Source organism: Peromyscus californicus, unplaced genomic scaffold (genome assembly GCF_007827085.1).
Source record: "Peromyscus californicus insignis strain IS unplaced genomic scaffold, ASM782708v3 Scaffold_13__1_contigs__length_99412109, whole genome shotgun sequence".
Lineage (NCBI taxonomy): Eukaryota > Metazoa > Chordata > Mammalia > Rodentia > Cricetidae > Peromyscus > Peromyscus californicus.
In genome coordinates, this window is record NW_026294424.1 from 77713375 (window position 1) to 77734905 (window position 21531).

At 38.6% G+C, this 21531-nt stretch overlaps 1 long non-coding RNA gene across 2 annotated transcripts in view; it reads left to right on the plus strand.

Moving 5' to 3' along the window:
- Positions 1-958: 958 nt before the first annotated feature.
- LOC128108568 (uncharacterized) overlaps positions 959-21531 on the plus strand; it is a 68264-nt gene continuing 47691 nt past the window's right edge. For both annotated transcript variants that reach the window (XR_008217528.1, XR_008217529.1), the window contains exon 1: positions 959-1652. This is a non-coding gene — a long non-coding RNA (uncharacterized LOC128108568). The remainder of the gene's footprint in view (positions 1653-21531) is intronic.

Below are 21531 nucleotides of genomic sequence, written 5' to 3' on the forward strand. Positions count from 1 at the left end.
GTGGAGGAGAGTTCCCCTAGCTCCACATCCTCTCCAGCATAAGGTGTCTTCAGTGTTTTTGATCTTAGGCATCCTGACAGGCATAAGGTGGTATCTCAGAGTTGTTTTGATTTGCATTTCCCTGATGATTAGGGATGTTGAGCAATTCCTTAAATGTCTTTCAGCCATTTGAGTTTCCTCTGTTGAGAATTCTCTGTTTAGTTCTACAGCCCATTTCTTAATTGGACTGTTGGGCATTTTGATGTCTAATTTCTTGAGTTCCTTATATATTCTGGATATCAGTCCTCTGTCAGATGTGGGGTTGGTGAAGACCTTTTCCCATTGTGTAGGCTGTTGCTTTGCCTTGTTGACCATATCCTTTGCTCTACAAAAGCTTCTCAGTTTCAAGAGGTTCCATTGATTGATTGTTTCTCTCAGTGTCTGTGCTACTGGTGTTATATTTAGGAAATGATCTCCTATGCCAATGCGTTCAAGACTACTTCCTACTTTCTCTTCTAGCAGGTTCAGAGTAGCTGGATTTATGGTGAGGTCCTTGATCCACTTGGACTTAAGTTTTGTGCACGGTGATAGATATGGATCTATTTGCAGCCTTCTACATGTTGATATCCAGTTACGCCAGCACCATCTTCAACCACTTGTTGAAGATGCTTTCTTTTTTCCATTGTACACTTTTGGCTTCTTTGTCAAAAATTATATGTTCATAGGTGTGCGGATTAATGTCAGGGTCTTTAATTCGATTCCATTCGTCCACATGTCGGTTTTTATGCCAGTACCAAGCTGTTTTTATTACTGTAGCTCCATAGTAGAGCTTGAAGTCAGGGATTGTGATGCCCCCAGAGGTTGTTTTATTGTACAGGATTCTTTTGGCTATCCTGTTTTTTTTTTTTTTTTTTCCATATGAAGTTGAGTATTATTCTTTCCAGGTCTGTGAAGAATTGTGTTGGTATTTTGATGGGGATTGCTTTTGGTAAAATTGCCATTTTTACTATGTTAGTCCTGCCTATCCATGAGCATGGGAGATCTTTCCATTTTCTGACATCTTCTTCAATTTCTTTTTTGAGGGATTTAAAGTTCTTGTCATATAGGTCCTTCACTTGCTTGGTTAGTGTTACCTCAGGGTATTTTATGTCATTTGTGGCTATTGTAAATGGCGATATATCTCTGATTTCCTTCTCAGCCTATTTGTCAATTGTATATAGGAGGGCTACTGATTTTTTTGAGTTGATCTTTTATCCTGCTATGTTGCTGAAGGTGTTTATAAGCTGTATCAGTTCCTTGGTTGAATCTTTGGGGTCACTCAAGTATACTATCATGTCATCTGCCCTTCAACTGAAGAATGGATAAATAAAATGGGGTACATATACACAATGGAATACTATTTAGCAGAGAAAAACAATGACATCATGAGGTTTTCAGGCAAATGGATGGATCTAGAAAAAATCATCGTGAGTGAGGTAACCCAGACTCAGAAAGACAAATATGGTATGTACTCACTTATAGGAGGATACTAGATGTGGAACAAGGATGACTGGACTGCTACTCACATCACCAGGGAGACTACCTGGAAAACAGGAACCCAATAAAGACACGGGGATCCCTCAATGACTGAGAAATGGATGAGATCTACACAAAGAGCCTGGACATGAGTGGAGGTAATGATGGGTGAGGGTCGAGGGAAAGAGAGCTTGGGGGAGTGGGAGATCCCAGCTGGATCAAGAACAGAGAGGGAGAACAAGGAATAGGAGACCATGGTAAATGAAGACCACATGAGAATAGGAAGAAGCAAAGTGCTAGAGAGGCCCACAGAAATCCACAAAGATACCCCCACAACAGACTGCTGACAATGGTCGAGAGACAGCCCGAACTGACCTACTCTGGTGATGGGATGGCCAAACACCTTAATTGTCGTGCTAGAAACCCCATCCAATGACTGAGGGATCTGGATGCAGAGATCTACGGCTAGGCCCTGGGTGGAGCTCTGGGAGTCCAATTAGCAAGAAAGAGGAGGGTTTATATGAGTGAGAATTGTTGAGATCAAGGTTGGATAAAGCACAGGGACAAATAGCCAAACGAATGGAAACACATGAACTATGAACCAATGGCTGAGGGGTCACCAACTGGATCAGGCCCTCTGAATGGGTGAGACAGTTGATTGGCTTGATCTGTTTGGGAGGCATCCAGGCAGTGGGACTGGGTCCTGTGCTCATTGCATGAGTTGGCTGTTTGAAACCTGGGGCTTATGCAGGGATGCTTGGCTGGGCCTGGGAGGAGGGGACTGGACCTGCCTGGACTGAGTCTACCAGGTTGATCTCAGTTCTCAGGGGAGGCTTTGCCCTGGAGGAGGTGGGACTGGGGGGTGGGCTGGGGGGAAGGGGAGGGGACGGGACGGGGGAGAACAAGGGAATCTGTGGCTGATATGTAGAACTGAATTGTATTGCAAAATAAAATAACAAAAAAAAAAATCCTTTCCTTATTTAGTTCAAAACGAAAGGGAAATACACTGTACTCTTCACCTTTTTATGTGAATATAGAAAGAAATGTGTGTACACTTAATACACCAATTTTTCCAGATGCATTTGTAGGGGCTGTTTCATATCATGTTGGTCTTGGGGAATGCCACATCTAGTCTTTGGAGGCTGCAAAGAACAAGGGCAGCTGTTTAGACTAGTTCAAATATATGAGAAGAAGTGATAAATTATGTCAGGGCTCATTGGTGAGATCCATCCCCTGAATAGGGCCACTCTGACAAAGCCAATAAAGGTAGTTGTCTCATATAATATGTGAAACTCACACCAGAGTGTCAAGGGAAAAGAAAAGAAAAAACAAAAACAAATGAATAGCTCTGAACAACACAGCAGATCAAATGAATTTCCAGAAACTGACTTGAATAAAATGGTGATTCCCAACAAAGATGTCAAAAGAACAGTGATAAAGAAACTCACTAGGTCTGAAGAGCAATTCCTGAAAATTTCAACAAAGAGATTATATATATATATATATATATATATATATATATATATATATATATATATGAAAACAGAAATCATACAGTTATAACTCAATAATGGTACAAAAGCAGAACAGATCACATCTATTTAATTGATTTGAGACTTAATACAGGGAGTCAAATTGTGTAATTGAAAAAGCTAAAGGATTATGAACACACAATGCCCAATAGTGAGTTCAAAATCAAACATGTAGTAAATTTGACATGGTTCAGGCAGTGTTCATCTGTGTTGCATCATGAAACTTCAATGCAGCCTTGGTCTGAAAACACAAGAACTGCCTTCATGCTACACAGAACAGACAAATGCTATCTGAAATACCTCTGCTGAGATCTGAAATTACTCAGTTTTTTTTTTTTATTTTATGGTATGAGTGCACATACAAAGCTTTTGCTTTTATAGAAATATAATGGCTTAGTAAGGAAAAAGAAAAACTTTTAGAAGTCTTTCTAATGACATCATTCCCTGGCATGTAGCAAGCATATCTTTGCAATTTATTTATTCTACTATGGTGTTTGACTTCAAGGTTCATGGGACTGACTTGAGTTTCATTAAGAAAGTTTTCAATGAATTTTAGCTTGAGTTTAAGACAAGATTACTGACATGACTTGAAATATACTCTTGGTATTTTGTATTATGTAGTTTAAAAACTAGCACTGTCATTATTAATAATTATAAGATCAAAATATTATCAATTCTGGCAAGTGATAAAGATGTTCTTGAACTGAGGTATCAAATATTCTACCAAGATATAATTATTTATTTAAAAACAAATAAGCGCATTCCTCTCATTAGTATAAAAAGTTGTTTATGTACTATAAGCCTAGCTAATAACCTAGATCTGTGGAGGTTGTAGGCCCAGGTGAAGAGCATTTTTCTGTTGGCTAATTGCTTTCTAAATGCCTGTGCTCGCATTGACACACAAAAGTGGCTCCTATCCATAATCTGAGAAGCCAGTTTCTTACAAAGTGTGGTGGTAAAGGCAGGCTCATGGCTTCCCAAGACACTCAGCCTAAACAAAAATGTGGTAATAACTGTTTTTCTTTTACGTATGAGCAGAAAGTATATAAGAACTAGAAAATTATTTAAAGGGTTATAGAATGTCATGCTCTGTACTGGATACAATTATTGCAATCATTAATACATAACAACTGTAGTAAGTTCCTGGCACAGGGTCCATAAGAAACTGGTCCTATTTACAATCTGTCAGAGAGGTGGGAGGGGCTCCCCCCCCCCCCCCACTCTTTACTTCTGGGCCAGAAGATATCCATACATTCTTGGGGAGGAGGAATCATTGCCTTTAGCTGTGTAACTATTGGGGAGCCTACGCTGCTCCAAGGGATAGTTTCAAACCCATGGTCATATGGGCAGCTCTGGTCAATTTCAGCGGATTGCAAAACAAAATTAGTAACCTGAGAGAAATCTGTCATGCTGGATATAAGATAGTAACAAATTCAAAAGACTAGTGAAAACTCAGGGGTTTTTAATGTACAATTCCACAGAAAGGATTGCCAGCACAGAGCAAACACAAAATTAGCTGATACACTGATTTGAGATGAGGTAATGGTTTTTCTTTCTTTTCCTTTCTCCTTTCTTTTGTTTTTATTTTCATTTTATTGTTTATTTATTTATTTATTTATTTATTTATTTATTTATTTATTTATTTATTTATTTTTGAGACAGGGTTTGTCTGTATAGTTTTGGTGCCTGTCCTGGGTCTGGATCTGTAGACCAGGTTGGCCTTGAACTCACAGAGTTCTGCCTAGTTCTGCCTCTTGAGTGCTGGGATGGGCATGTGGTGATATTGTGTCCCCCAATATATTGTGCACCCTAATAAACTTATCTGGGGTCAGAGAACAGAACAGCCGTTAGATAGACATAGAGGCCAGAAAATGGTGGCACACACACCTTCAATCCTAGCATTCCTGAGGCTGAGATCCATCTGGATCTCTGTGAGTTCAAAGCCACACTGGAAACAGCCAGGCATGGTGACACACACCTTTAATTCCAGGAAGTGATGGCAGGAAGCAGAAAAGTGTGTAAGGCGTGAGGACCAGGAACTAGAGCTGGTTAAGCTTTTAGGCTCCTAGCAAGAAGTTCAGCTGAGATCCATTTGGATGAGGACATAGAGGCTTCCAGTCTGAGGAAACAGGATCAGCTAAGAAGTTAGGAGGTGAGGTTACTTGTGGCTTGTTCTGTTTCTCTGATCTTTCAGCGTTCACCCCAATATCTGGCTCCCAGGTTTGTTTTTATTAATAAGACCTTTTAAGATTCATGTTACAGTGGGCCACCTTTGCCCCTGCAAATTTTTTTTTTAATTTTATTTTTATTTTATGTGCATTGGTGTTTTGCTACGGGTGTTGGGTACCCTGGAACTGGAATTACAAACAGTTGTGAGCTGCCATGTGGGTGCTGGGAATTGAACCTGGGTCCTCTGGAAGAGCATTCAGTGTTCTCAATGACTGAGCCATCTCTCTAGGCCCAGTAATGGTTTTTCTAAAGTCTCTTTGTCATGAGAAATCCCTGTTCTCTCTTTCCAGAGGCCTGGACTAGCCCCCTTTTACAAGTTCTCCATTCTACTGGCTTGTGATAGAGCCTTATCTCTTGAGTAAATTGGGGCTGGAGACTAACCTTCTCAGATCATGGGCTCAGTCATATACCAGACCACCTGTACCTTACCAGCTCTCAGAGCTCTGAGAGAAGTTTGCACCAACCTTGCAGAAAGGAGAGAGAGGTGGGCCAAGCATCTCCAGCTTATCAGCAACTCTGACTAACTTCAAGTGTAGCTCATGTGTACATATCATAATAATTCATTTCATACAGTGGAGAGGTTAGTCAGGGGTGGTAGGGAGATGAGGAAAAAGGGTGACCCCCAATCACGCCATACATACTCAAAATTGTAAATAGTCATAATAATAAACAAAATTTTTTAAACAAAAGTATTGTCCCCACAGTGGCAGGCAAGTCAGTTGAAAGCTTACTATAAGAAACAGGGGCTGGAGAGGTTGCTCAGCAATAAAGAGTCTGTACTGCACAGGGCCCAAGTTTGGAGGTACAGCTACCTATGTCAGGAGGAACGCAATGCTTTTGATTCCCTGTCCAGGATATGCATTAATTCTGGTCTCTGCAGGAACAAGCACTAATCTTCCTCCATAAATATATACATATAGTTAAACACACGCACACACACACACACACACACACACACACACACACACACACACATACTCATACACACACATATACACACACACACACACACACACACACAAACACCGAGTGAGAGAGTGAGTCTTTAATTCACTTGAAATACAGTAACATTTGCTAGCATTGATTATATAACAGCCCCGTTTATAGATCTGTTCTTCCACATATAGACAATTGTTAAGGATAAGTTTTTTGGCACCCCTATAAGCCTCTCTACCAATGCAGCAATCCAAATCAGACAGAATTAGGAAAAGCCCCAGTTTAATGGGTAAAGCATTGCCAGATGATTCTCCAGGCCCCAGAGAGGAGATGGGGAAGGGAGACCGCAAAACCACATATCTGTTTTCTGGGATGCAGTTTAAATACCCTCTGGGAGTTGTCTTGAGCATCTCTGGGGAAGGAGCCGTGTTTGGCGGGCTTTGAAGGGGCTGGAATGGGGAAAGAGATGGGAGAGGGGAGTCGAAGTGAATCTTCCACCAGAACAGTTAAGCTAAGGCTTCCTATTCCCAAATCCCAATATTCAAGCAAGTTCCAGTTTTATTTTATTAAGAAGTACAAAATATTGCACGTATTTCAAGGTAAGAAATCTTAAATTTAATTAAAATATTTGGTGTCAGAGAGAAAGGCAGACAATGCCACTTGGGTTAATAATGCCAAAGTGCTGTGGAAAATCATCTTACAGACCTCAAGAGCTCAGTGCAGCCATGGCTTTTCTGCTCACCAAGTCAGTTCTGCTGCTACCCCCTAGGGCTAAGCTATCTTCATAAAATGGTGAAAGCCCATAATGCAGATGTCATTCTGTTCTAAAACCCAGCAAAAGAAAATAAGAGCAATTTCTCCTTCACATTTTCACTTTCAGTTCTACTCGTGTCTCAAATTGGTAATAAAGATTCAGAATCCTCAGTCGTTCTTTACATGATTCCTACATGTACAGTTTCATCCACCGTGCTCTAAATATCAGTTCCCTTACAAGGAAGTACAAAGTACCATGATGTATTAACCTAAGTACCTATATGCAATCCAATCTTTATTATGTGATCGATCAGCTTTTATCATGATCAGTAATAAATTAAGCCCCCTTTCGGAGACTATTGATGATCTGCCACTAAGAATCAGGTATTCAATTCATGCCTCAACAATGAAAAACAAAAGTATGTTATAACCTCCTTTTGTAGTGATAAACAACGTATAACAATTGATAATTAAAGGGTAATTATCGAGCAAAGGAGAAATGTAGGAAAGGGGTGAAAAGTGACATCCATGGAAATGAAATTTGCATGGGAATCACAGTTATAAAAGAGACAGTTCATTACCTCCCTTGCTCCCAGCTTTCCAAAGTTTCCTATGCTTCTTTCTGTAGGGTTGAAGCCTTACAAGCCTTTCCCCATCCACTCTGATGTATTCATCAGTATCATCTTTGTTCAGGTCTTGATTGAACAGATACGTTGGTGAGATTTAATGTATGTAGCTTCTTAAATTACAAGAAGACAAAAATCTTGGTATCCAGTGCCAAAAGGTGAGTCATGAAAACCTTCGTACAGATAGAACTACACAGTGTGAACACGTTATATTTAAAAAATATATATGCATATACATATATGTACGTAATACCAATAAGTGAAGAAAACAGAGACCGTAAATTTGAACAAGTGTGTGGAAGGGTATGTGGTAGTGTTTGGAGGGAGGAAAGGAGAAATGCTTTCATTATAGTATATCTCAAAAACAAAACAAAATAAATGACAGTGCAACATTGATTTTGACACCATTGAAAAGACCCTATGGCTGGAGAAGAGAAACAAAGGTGAAGTCATCCATGTAAAGGGAAAAGCCATGAAAAGATAAGGATGTCCCTAGGGAAGGATTGCAGGGACTTTCAGAGATATTTTACTGCATTGAACATAAAAAAAGTTATTACATTTGAAAGCTCACGTAAGGCCAAAGTATATAATTCATCGAAGTTTATTTACAGTTTCCAGTATTTTAAATAAGAGTAAATGTACACATGTTAATGGTGATTGAACACTATCACACTTATAAGAATGAAATCACGCTAATAAAACTCTTTAATTTTACTTGGATGGGAATAATGGTACATTTTTTTTTTAACTTGGAAATAAGTAGGTGCATACACTTATTTAGATTCCCAGTATGCTATCATTGTAATGGATTTTTGCAGAAAATCATGGAATGATCAAATTTTTCTACCTTTTCTTTTCTTTTATTTTTGGAGCTGAGGATCGAACCCAGGGCCTTGCGCTTGCTAGGCAAGCGCTTTACCACTGAGCTAAATCCCCAGCTCTACTTTTTCCATTAACCCAAGACTCTAACTATAAATTTAGAAAAAATTATCTTGTTTTTCTTTTTTCATATTTTCCTTTCATATGTTATTGAAAATAGATTCTTTTCTCATACAGTGTAGCCTGATTATAGTTTCTCCTCCTCTACTCTTCCCAGTTTCTCCCTACCTCTACTCCCTTCAGGCCCTCTGTATATTTGTTTGTTTTTTTCAACTCTTATTGACTTTTTTTGGGGATTTCACATCATGCATCCCAATCCCACTTATGTCCCTGTCCCCTCACATCTTCCTATGCTACCATATGGCAGACAGGGTGGGGACAGCTCTGTTGCTCTCATGCCCTCAGGGCTGGCTCACCTGTGTCCCTGACCATAGGATCAGCTCTAGTAGGGAAGGGTGGGGCCATCTTTCCCCGAGTGCAGGGATCAGCTCTTCCCTGAGGGGCAGGAACAGCTCTCCTGCTGCAGTATTGAGCTAGGGGCAAGGCCAGCTATCCCAGGGCCAGTGAAGGGTGGGGAAGGCACATCATAGCATGGTTCCAATGATCCCCAGTGTGCTAACAAGGGCCACGGACAACATCATAGACCCTAGCTGCAACAGGACCCCAGACACAGACATGGCCCTCAGCACCAGCCCAGGCCCATATCCCCATGTCCCCAGGTGGTATCACTGGCTACCCAGATCAGTATGGCCTAGGCAACGGCACGGTCCTTGAACACTGACATGGTCTCAGGTAACTTACCAGACTCTGGTCATCCACACATCTCTCCTTGGTGACAGGAGCCACAGACATCAACTTAGACACTGGCCGCTATAGGGCCATGGACCTAGACATGGCTCTTGGCACCAGCCCTGGAACAAAGGATACCATGTCCCCATGTGGCAGGGCAGGCCACTCAGAACACCATAGCCCTGGCAGTGACATGGCCCATGGAAACCCTTATGGCCACAGTTTGCAGCCCAGACCCTGGGCATCTGTGTGGTCCTTGGCAGCCACATGGGCCATGGATATCAATACACCTTGGCTGTGGTAGGACCACAGACACAGACATGGTCCTAGGCAGCAAGTAGCCCAGGCCCAGATGTAACCATGGTCCCAGGTAATGGTGCAGGACACTCAGATTAGCATGATGCCATGGTAGCAGGGCCCTCGAACATTAACCTGGCCCCAGGTGGCAACCCAGACTACCAGCATCTACATGGCCATCAATGGTCTCAGGAGCTATGAACATCAACACAGACCCTGGCTGCAGCAGGACCACGGATCCAGACCTGGCCTTCAGCACCAGCCCCAGTTTGGATAATACCATGGCCCCAGGTGACAGTCAAGAACACTCAAATCGGCTTGGTCCTGGTGGTAGCACAGTCCTCAGACACCAACATGGTCACCGGTTGTGGCCTAGACCCTGGGCATTCTTGTGGCCTTTGGTGACAACATGGGCCAAGGTCATCAACACAGACCTCAGCCCTGGTAAGACCACAGACCCAAACATGGTCCTTAACAGCATCTCGGGCCAGGATATCACGATGGCCCCAAGTGGCAGCACAGGTCACAAAACTTGGCATGGTCCCTGCGGCGGCCTGGCCCTGGGATACCAACAGGGCCCAAACTACAGACCTCTGCATAGCTTTCATTTAAAATAGCACAAAGTGTATTACAAATGCATTCTCTTCCATTTTCTTTCAAAATCATTATTTCATTTTCATTAAAAAAAAAAAACATTTTTGCGGACAGTTACTCTTTTTCTATATTGAAGGTGTTACCTCTTATAATCCATCATCCTCTTACCTTTGGGTATAATGTAGTTTTCTGTCACTCCCCAACAGACCTTTGTTGAGTTAAGTTTGTGAAATTGGCTTGGTACCATTTCCTTTACTGAATCAGTGACTGTCTATTGTGCCTTGCTGGCATCATCAAAATGGGCCATCATCAGCCTCCAGTTCTATACCACCTCTCAGACTGTGGTGTGGGTCTGAGATGAAGGTCTTCCAAATAGATATAAGCTCCTTTTACACATACATACATACATACATACATACATACATACATACAAACATTTGTGTGTGTGTGTGTGTGTGTGTGTGTGTGTGTGTGTGTATTCCCAGATTATTTAGTCTCACTTTCTAGCATTTTTATTGAAATGTAAAAAAATATAAAAGAGAGGACAGATTCTTTAGTAGTCTTCAGTTATTTCTGTCATGATTTTCTTCTGTCCTGCTTCACGTCAACCAGGAATCAGGTTGTGTTTCCTCAAAGGTTTGTATATTGCAGGATAGTTGGATGTCTGTTGAAAGCATCCTTCATATTGCTTTGATGGCTCTTTCTTCTTAAATTTGGGGTTATGCTACTTCTGCTGTGCTATATGTTAGTAAGATGAGTCTCTGCATCAGTATAGTCCTTCTCAGGAGTCATACAAAGAATTTCCAGTGTGTCCTTCTGGATGCTCCATCGCTTTCTTGGCTTGTGTGCATTACTTTCTCATCTTTGCTTTGTTGTGTCCATAGCTAACCATTTTTATGTATGTTGATAATTTCATGTTTACTCAAAAACAACTTTGACATTTGTTCCCTATTTTACATCAAATATAAAACATCTTTTTAAATTTTTATTAGGCACTTGCATGGGCTCTGTTACCTTTCATTAATTTGTATGTAGTCAATTCAAATTGTGCTTATCTGAAATTCATTTTATTAACTATTATTTTGAAACACAATTTAGCAATATACAACTGACTGTTTAGAGAAACATTTTGCTAAATAGCTCAAAATATTATTTTACTGATCTTAGTTGAATCAAGGAATCAAATGCTCGGCTAAACATTTTTAATACACTTTTTAATGTTGTGAGACTAATACATCATTTTTCTCTTCCCCTTTCCTCCCTCAAACCCATTTTTTTGTATGCTGCCTTGCTCTCTTAAAAGTTCCTGATTTCTTTTCTTTAATTGTTGTTACATATATATGCTTGAGTCTTTCTATATACATATATATATATGCTAAATATTTTTGATAGTGATCTACATTTTGTTGCTAAATCTTAAAGCAAATTATTCACAAGTACTTATTGTTGTGTAATGAAATACTAATTTCTTTCTGTTTATTATTAATTTCTGCTTGTTATTAAATCCAGAATATAAGAACACACTGTTCACCAAATACCCAAATTGATATATAACCTTTTGACTATTATTTGATTACAATTATATAACAGTTATTTTCTTCAGATCCACTTAATCTTTTTTTTCTGTTTTTTTTGTTTGTTTGTTTTTGGTGGTGCACACCTTTATTTTTTATACTTTTATTTTATAATTAATTTAATTTTACATATCAGCCACAGATTCCCCTGTCTTCCCTCCTCACACTCCCCAGCCTTCTCCCTCCCCCAATCCACCCTCTATTCCCACCTCCTCCAAGGCAAGGTCTCCCCTGGGGAGTCAGCCCAGCCTGGTAGATTCAGTTGAGGTAGGTCCAGTCCCCTCTTCCCTACACCAAGACTGAGCAAAGTGTCCCAGCATAGGCCCTAGGTTCCAAACAGCCAGCTCATGCACTGAGGACAGGTCCAGGTCCCACTGCCTGGGGGCCTCCTAAATAGTTCAAGCTAATCAACTGTCTCACTTATCCAGAGGGCCTGATCCAGTTCCATGGGGGCTCCTCAGCTATTGGTTCACAGTTCATGTGTTTCCACTAGTTTGTCTATTTGTCCCTGTACTTTTTCCAATCATGGTCTAAATATCTCTTGCTCATATAATCTCTCCTCTCTCTCACTGATTGAACTCCTGGAGCTCCCACCTGGGGCCTGGCCGTGAATCTCTGCATCTGCTTCCATCAGTCACTGGATGAAAGTTCTATCATGACAGTTAGGGTTTTGACCATCCTATCACCAGAGTAGGTCAGCTTGGGCACTCTCAACCATTGCCAGTAGTCTATAGTGGGGGTATCTTTGTGGATTTCTGGGGGACCTCTGTAGCACTCTGCTTCTTCCTATTCCCATGGGTTCTTCATTTATCATGATATCTCTTTCCTTGTTCTCCCACTCTGTTCTTGATCCAGCTGGGATCTCCTGCTCCCCTAAGCTCTCTTTCCCTAGACCCTTGCCCTCCATCAAACTCCCCTCACGTCCAGTTTGCTCATATAGATCTCATCCATTTCTCTGTTGTTGGGTGACCCCTATGTCTTTCTTAGGGTCCTCTTTACTAGGTACCCTCCCTGGAGTTGTGAGTTGCGGTCTGGTTATCCTTCTCAAGCATAAATATCTATAAGAAAGAAAAGTTGTTTAACATTTAGTTTAAGTCATAATTTTATATGCAAATTAAATTATCAAACTGGATAGCATATATCAAAGAATAGTCCCCCAGGATAAAAGGAATATGTTTGAGTTTTCTGGAATATATGCTGTTACCCAATGAGACAGACTTCCATAGCAAAGTGAAGTTCTGTCCCTTTGAGACAGTAAAAGAAATACATTTCAAGTTAAGCTGAGAGAAGAGAATTCGTTATTCATAGTGCATTGCCAAACACTCTGCAGTCTTTCAGTAATGTAATTGATGGTGATGATGATATGACAGTCTCGTGTGTTCCTTCTCTCAGTCCTTGACATCACAGCTTTCATTATGCTGCCTACATGGAACAAAGTAAACTACAAAGTCAGTCAATATAAACTGGAATTTCAACAGGCAAAAAAAGATGTCAGATTTCAAAACAATAATTCTTCCTTTTTTTTTTTTCTGATTCCTCCTTTATTCAGAACCACTTTCGGTGACAGCCTTTCTCTTTATTATTCCTTCACAGAAATCACCCCTGATTGCAATGGGTTCCATCTCCAATTTCTGTGACAGCAACTGAGAATTATGGTACAAGCATTTACCCTCTTGTTCCCATCAAACTGTTTCTTCTGTTCTTGGAATTATTCAGAAGACATGAACTCTGAAAAATGCAGGCTTAAAGGACACAGGCAATTTCCAGTGATGTCAGTGGTAGTGACCTCTTGTTCTTGAAAGGAAGGCCTGACCCCTTTACATTCTACGGCCACGTGCAACACTGCGTTTTGAGGGAGAACAAGGCAATGACTCATAGAATGAAGGAATTTCAAAACTCCTATACATACTGAGATTTTATTCCAATGCTATTACATCATGTGTTAGGCAGGCAAATATACACAAAATTCTAATTAACTTTAAAACATGCATCTCTTTAATTGTTGAAATTCATAGTTTCTACTCCCTAATGAAAAATAAAAAATCTCAGTTCTGTTAATACTCCTTTTTCAGCACAATTCAACTTCATTTGATACTGTTTAAGAAGGAAAACATTACCATTTTTAGTTTGATAATGATAACTGGAGTTTAAGAAAGAGTCGACCAGCATCTCCTGCTCCCACAGGCTTCATTTGGCCTCAGCTGGACATACAGCAGAATTGGCATTGGTTTTTACACTGACTCTATCACTCTCCAAGTATTTGCCATAGATCTTTCCTAAGGGAAAGCTGAGGAATAAAACAGAGACCTGGAAACATGATTTCTGTCTTATAAATTTGCCCATTTGGGATTTTTAAAGAAAATAAAACGTGAAAAGTCAAAATAAGCATTTTTTCTTTTAAATTCAAGCTTTCCAAACAGAATAATATTCTATATTTTCTGTGTTATCCTGGTCTGATATATGGTGGTTCTTATGTTTTATAGAAGATAATAATAAAACAAATAATATCGGTGCATTAAAATCTAATGATTCATGACAACAATCTTATGTTTATATTTTGATATGTTTGGTACATATTTTGATATTGACATGTAGATAAATAATTGATGTTTATAAATATCTTACCTTACAAATATCTTATCCTCATATTATGATGTATGTATTACAAGAAGACAAATTTTATGTCTTCATTTAGTTTTAAAATTTCAGCTGTTAACAACATGAGACTCTTCACTAACTATTTAATTATCCAATGATGCATATTATTGTGACCTTGGCCTTTCAAGACTTTTAAATAATAATTTCTGTGGTTTATATTTGTCTCCCAAGTTTATGAGCTGCAAATTTATTCTTCAAAGTAACACTGTTTGGAGATAAGGCCTCACAAGAGATGATTAGAATTTGAGTGAGGGCTTTGTAAGTGGAACAATGTAGAATTAGTTTGCTATACTTCAATGCCCTTCTACCTTCTCTCTTGCATCCCCACTCCTTGTCTCCTACCATTCATGTATTGGAAGAACGAGTAAGGCCCCAGTTAATACAAACCTTCAATTATGGATTTCTTAGGCTTGCCACTGTGAAGAACCACCAATCTATTTTCTTTATAATTTACCCAATCAATACTAATATGTTTTATCAACAGAAATGAGACTGAGACAACCATCACCACCTAAAATGAAAGAACACAGCCTTTAAAACATTTTTTTCACTTTTCTGATATATTATTTCAGAGGTTCAGATGATCAACATTTCCAGTACAGTTGATAGTATAGTTATCATTTTCTCTTCTTATTTTAATTGAAAAAATAAACCCAGAATGTTAGACTTGACTGTATGTTAGAAGTTTTTCCAAGAACATATATCCATATCTATCTATCTATCTATCTATCTATCTATCTATCTATCTATCTATCTATCTATAATTTATCTATCTATCTATACACATGTGCTCACACATTCATGTGTGTGTGAGCATGCTCATGCTCACACACACACACACACACACACACACACACACACACACACACACACACACACAGTGTTCATTAAACACTTTCAAGGTAGATACTATGACAAATTGTCTTAGTTAGGGTTTCCATTACTGTGAAGAGACACCATGACCATAGCAACTCTTATAAAGAAAAATATTTAATTGGGGTTGGTTTACAGTTTCAGAAATTTAGTCCATTATTGTCATGACACACAGCATGGGAGGCACAGTGCTGGAGAAGGAGCTGAGAGTTCTACATTTTGATCTGCAGGCAGCTGAAGGAGGCTGTATGCCACACTGGGTGTAGTTTAAGCATATATGACCTCAAAGCCCATCCTCACAATGACACAGTTCCTCTAACAAGGCCACACCTCCTAATAGTGCCACTCCCTATGAGCCAATCCTGTATATGTAAAACACTACTTTGATTAAATAATGTTTTATTATTTTCCATTCTGAAGAAATATAGTTTTTCCTTTAGCAAACATTATAGATTTTGCTCTCATTAATAACATCAATCCTTATATGCTTCTTGGTAAATTATATTATTTTATATGTGGCATGTAGAAAAATTAAGACAGGAAAAAATACATGTTTGACAAAATGCCATAAAAATAACAAACCATAGGTGCTACAGGATTTTAAATCCTAGCATTCAGGTGGCAAAGCCATGAAGTTCAGAAGTTAAAAGTCATCATAAGATGCATAGTATTGGCAAGGACAACCTGGAATATGTAAGATCATGTCTTAAAGACAAATCACAAAGCTTTTACACCTAGACACAAACAAGTATGTTTTTTTTAATTTAAAAATTTTTATATTAATAACATTCAATTTTAACATAATTTGAAGAATAAAACTTTCTAGTAGTGTCCAATATAAAGATGACACTATGTGTACAAAAATGTCAATTAAAAAGGATAAATTATCACTAAGTATATATAATATTTGGAAAATTCAAAGAACTATAATTTGGCTGGAGCATGGGAACTATTTTTAGGTTTCCCAGAGTGAGAAGCCTAGGTCAGATGGGGGCTATTATAGAGTGAGGGTTTCATAACCAGTTCATGCATTTCCTGTTAATCTAGGTCACTTTTTTTAAAGTAAATCAACTGTTTCTATTAGTCATTGATGTTTTAATATTTTACTTAATAAATGAATAAAATCTATTTCTATACATATAGTACAATGGTAAATGTCAACCTTATGTTGTTTATATATGAAATTATAAATACATTTTAATAAAAGAATAATGTCATTATTTAGTGTACTCTAAAGTATGCATTAAGCTCACAAAGATTTATTCCACTTATTTTCATCCTGATTACAACCTTAATGTTTTAACATTGTGTATGTTATTAAATTAACATAATACACCAACCTCATATAGAAAAATAAAACCTTGATGAATCACTGTTTTTTATTCAATATCCTTATGTTTTTCATCCCCAAAAGAATAAGGCTAATAAAAAACAAACATTAAAATAATTAACTGGTGTATTTTTCTATTTCATTATGCTCAACATAAGCTGTTATTTTTCAACTTTATTGTTGACTTTTCAAATTCTAGGTAGGTGGAGAAGTACTCATTTAGGCATTGCTTTATCTGGTCATGAAATAAGTCATGTCCACTAAAAACATAAATAAAAGTTATTAATGGTACACTGTTTTCACACAGCTAAAAAACTTTTAAAAGAGGACATTTTTTTAAAGAATGATTGAAACAACAAATGACATGAATCAAACTGGGTAGCTAACTATGGGTAGAGGAATAAAATTTGATCCTTACCTCTTACTCTACACACACACACACACACACACACACACACACACACACACACACAACAGCACCAAATAGATCAACGACCTCAAAACAAGATGTGATAAGTCTCATAGAAGAGAAAGTAGGGAATTCACTAGATCTTATAGGCACAATAAAGGGCATTCAGAGCAGGACCCCAGTAACATAGGCATTAAGACAAACTATTGACGAGTGAGAACACATGACATTAAATGCTTCTGTATGACAAACATCACCATTATTTGTGCAAAGAGGCAGCCTGTAGAATGGGGAAAAATACCTTTACCAGCCATACATTTGGCAGAGAGTTACAGAGTATACAAAGAACTAACAACAACAACAAATCAGCATCAAGGAAATAAATACTTAAATTAGAAAATGGGATATGAGTTCTCCAAAGATGGAATATAAATGGTTGAAAACCATTCTTTTAAATTTATTTTGTTGTATTCTCTGTGTATGCACATTTTGTCTACATGTATTTCTGTGCACTATGTGTGTGCCTAGTGCTCATGGAAGTTGGAAGAGTTGTCAGATCCCCTGGGATTGTATATTTATAAGGTTGTGAGTTGCTATGCCAGTGCTGGGAATTGAATTGCGGTCCTCTGGAATAGCAGTCTTAACCTCTGGGCCATCTTTTCAGCCCCACTAAACATTTTTAAAATATGTTCAGGATATTTAGGAATCAAGGGAATGCAAATGTAAACTACTTTGAGATTTCATCTTCTCTCATTCAGAACGGCCAAGTTAAAAAGAACAGAAAGAATATGAAGAAGAAGGAAGGAAGGAGGAGGAAAATAAAATAAAATGTCAGCCTATCCTGGCACAGACTGGAAGGATAAATAACTATTCACTGCTGGATGGAGAGCAAACTCATAAGTGCTGTGGAACTTGGTGTCATGTTTCCTCAGAAGCTGGAAATAGATCTCCTACATGATCCAACTATAGCACTCTTGGGAACACACCTAAAATATACTGCATTTTCCAGAGTCATTTGCCCTTCCATTGTCATTGCTGCTGTACTCACACAAGCCAGGAACTGGAAACAGCCTAGAAGTCCATCAGCTGATGAATAGATAATGAAAATGTGGTACACTTACACATTACATACTTTACATTGCACATACGGAGTATTATTCAGTTGTTAAGAAAAATGAAATTATGAAAATTTCAGGGATATGATGGAACTGGAAATAAATAATTCAGGATGAAATAATCCCAATTCAGAATTAAAATGCCACATTCTTCTCTCTTATTTGTAGATGACAGCTTTTTATAGTATGATGATAAATGTGTGTCATTTTGAATGACCATAGAGATTATGGAATTACTAAGGGATGCTGAGTGGTTGCTCTAAGGAGGGAGGAGACACAACAAAGTGATAAATAGGGTTAAAGGACAGTAATTTAACAGGAAGGGGTAAATTGGGGTGAGATAGGAGAGGACACGCTAGAGGAGGGAATGTAAAGAGGGGTAACTGACACTGAAAACCTTTTCAAAAAGCCATGTGGAAACCCACTTCTGTAGAAGCTTCCTAAAATACATACATATCTGAAAAGTAATTCAATGGAGTGTAATACCACATGGGAGCAAATAAAAACTCCAGTACGAGGCATGTATTACCTCATTGAGTTATTGACTAAGGGTAGCCTCAAGCACTGCGAACTACTGTCAGAACTCTGCTACTCTCCAGATCTTGATGGTAAGACCATATTGCTGAAGATATCACATACTGGCCTCAAAGAATATGGAAAACTCAGTCTGGCTTTCACCTGGACACATCTTATGTTCTAGGTAGCTTTTGTAGTGCTGGAAGATGCTATGCATACTAGCAGTAGAGAAAAAGGAATTGTTAGTCCCATCCAATTGGAAACTCTCCAAGCTACAATAAAGATGAGCCTGACATGATATACTTAGTGGGACAATAGTGGCAAGTATACCGGGGAAGCAACCACCCAATTTTTGATTGGATGAAGGGCTTGCTCCATGAGATGAGTTCCGTACCTGTAACTTCTAAAGGGGCCACTGTAGTCACATAAATCCTGTGTCTTATGTCCTAGGGGAGAGCCCAGTAAAATAATTCCCCTAAATGGACACAGTATTGAAATGATTCATACTGACTTAGTGCTATACCCATAGAACAATATATTCCTCAACTCTCATCAAGAAGCTTCTTGTAGCAGAAGGCAATGAACACAGAGATCCTCAACTGGTCAACCTGCTAAGGATAAGAGACTGTAGATATCATGTATCCACAATTCACAGACTTCCCCACAGCCTTATCAGTCTTCATGGAAGAGGAGATGGAAACATTATCAGAGCCAGAGGTAGAGGATGACTTAAATAAAGCACTCTTTGGGGGCACAACAGGGCAGCTATACAGATAAATTCACAATGATTGTGACAGCATAAACATGACCTGCACAAGTTTAAGCCATGAAAACATCCCAGTATGGAAGGGAGAGGGGCAGACCTGAAATCCCAGCACTAGCTGAGGAGCTACTGACGTTGGATAACTGCTGGCAGAGAAAGTCAACTTTCATTAATGACTTGACCCCTGGTAGGTCTATCACGCTCCAGGATTGGCCACATTCTCAAAGGTTTTCTGCAAAACAAACTGGACCAGATCGGGGAAAAACACGAAAAACAAAACCAAACAAAGCTCATAGCTGGATGGGTAGGGAGGTGAGGGTGGATACGAGAAGAGCTGGGAGATGAATGTGAACAATTACAGTATGTGAAATTTTCTATGGATTAGAAAAAATGAAGAACTGCTTGAAACAGTTTTACCAGAAACAAAATACATTTGAAGTTTATTTAACTGAGAATCAATATCATTACAAGTATCTCTGACCAAACACCAGTTTGCTAAGGCTGCATCATAATTTATACTCTGACACCCAAGTAGTGGATGGTACCCACCCCTGAAGAGACGGCACTGCTTCTTCCTGTGGACACAATTCACAGATCAGGAGATGTTTGTAAAGGGGGAATTTCAGGTCGTGCCAATCCATGAATTACTAAAAGATAAAGGTATGGCCATAGGGAAGAGACCCATGGCAGACCTATCCCACCAACAATGCGAAAATTGTTCCCAGTCCTCACACTGTGGTGAAGAGTCATACATCTGAAATGCAATACTGCACATTTGTTAAGCAAAATACTTTTAATTCTATATTAAACAGCTATATAGAAATTATTAATAATTTTGGGTGAATGGAACCCCTGTGGGTTTGTTTTTTTATCTTTTTTTTTGTTTTTCTATTTTAATTTGTTTTGGTTTGGTTTGTGTTTATTTTCACAAGCTTCCCTTTACATAAAAGATACTGGTACATCTTTCTCTGCCTTTCAAAGGCAGCTTTATATAGAAGCTTTTCAGGGGATCCGGTCTCTCAAACAGGTAATTTTAATAACCTAATTAGATTGTCTGAGTGCTTCACTGTTACAATGAGAGACAATATATAAACACCCAGGCTGTCACCTGAACACTCAGCATAGCCAAATTTGCATTTGAATAGTTGCCAGAATGTATTTTTTGCTTTTGAATCCACTGCACCATGCATTCTTTTAGTCTTTTGTAAAAGAAAAATCTGCAGCAAAATTGTAGAAAGCCTTGTTAATTCATTTTTTAATGAATCACACCCGTTGGCATTCTCTTTGATAGTCAGGGTTTGCTGGAATGAACAGTGTATACTTCTCTTTTTGGATTACTGCAGCCCTTTTCAAGTTTGAATATGCCTTGGGGGTAAAATAGAGGGTTATCCATTTGTACACAGGAGGGAAAGTACTTAGATGAATTCCAAAATAGAAGTATTGGGGTGCATAACAAATTTGCTTAGTAGAGATTAAGGGCTAAATGAGATTGTCCATAGAATAATATTTTAATAGGATGTCAAGATAGAGGTATTGCCTTTTCATATAATCATATAATCAGAATAAATAATTTAGGTGGTCTTTTGGATGATAAAAATACTAATTTCTAAATTATGTTCTTCCTTTTTCTCAAAATTTTCCATAGCCAATTTTAACTTGTTTTAATAGCTACATGTTGAACAAATGTAAAGGTCTAGTTATTGTGAAACACAAACCTCACAAACAAACAAAACCTCCATAAATGATGAGAGCCAAGCATAAAATATAATCTCTAACTTAAGGATCTGTGTCAGAGTTACCAAACAAGTGTCCAGCTAACTATGATTTAGGATGATTGAAGTCATAATAGGAGACACTTATCAAGTGACATCATGACAAAATGGAGACAGTCATTAATTTTTCATGGAGGGACATCTGGACTATTTTACAAAGTGAGAATCATTTGAATTGAGAATGCGTTGACTGGCTTGCGGCAGGTGGAAAGGAAAATGAAAAAAACGTTGCAATGAGTGAACATCGAAGTCAAAATGAATGGTTGGGGAAATTCTGTGTGGTACAGAGGAGGAAGACTAAGAAGGAGGCTGAGATGAGGGCAGGGAGATGGCAATAGGTATTGCTGGGAAATTGATATCACCCAGAGCCTATATCTCCCTAAATTTGCCTG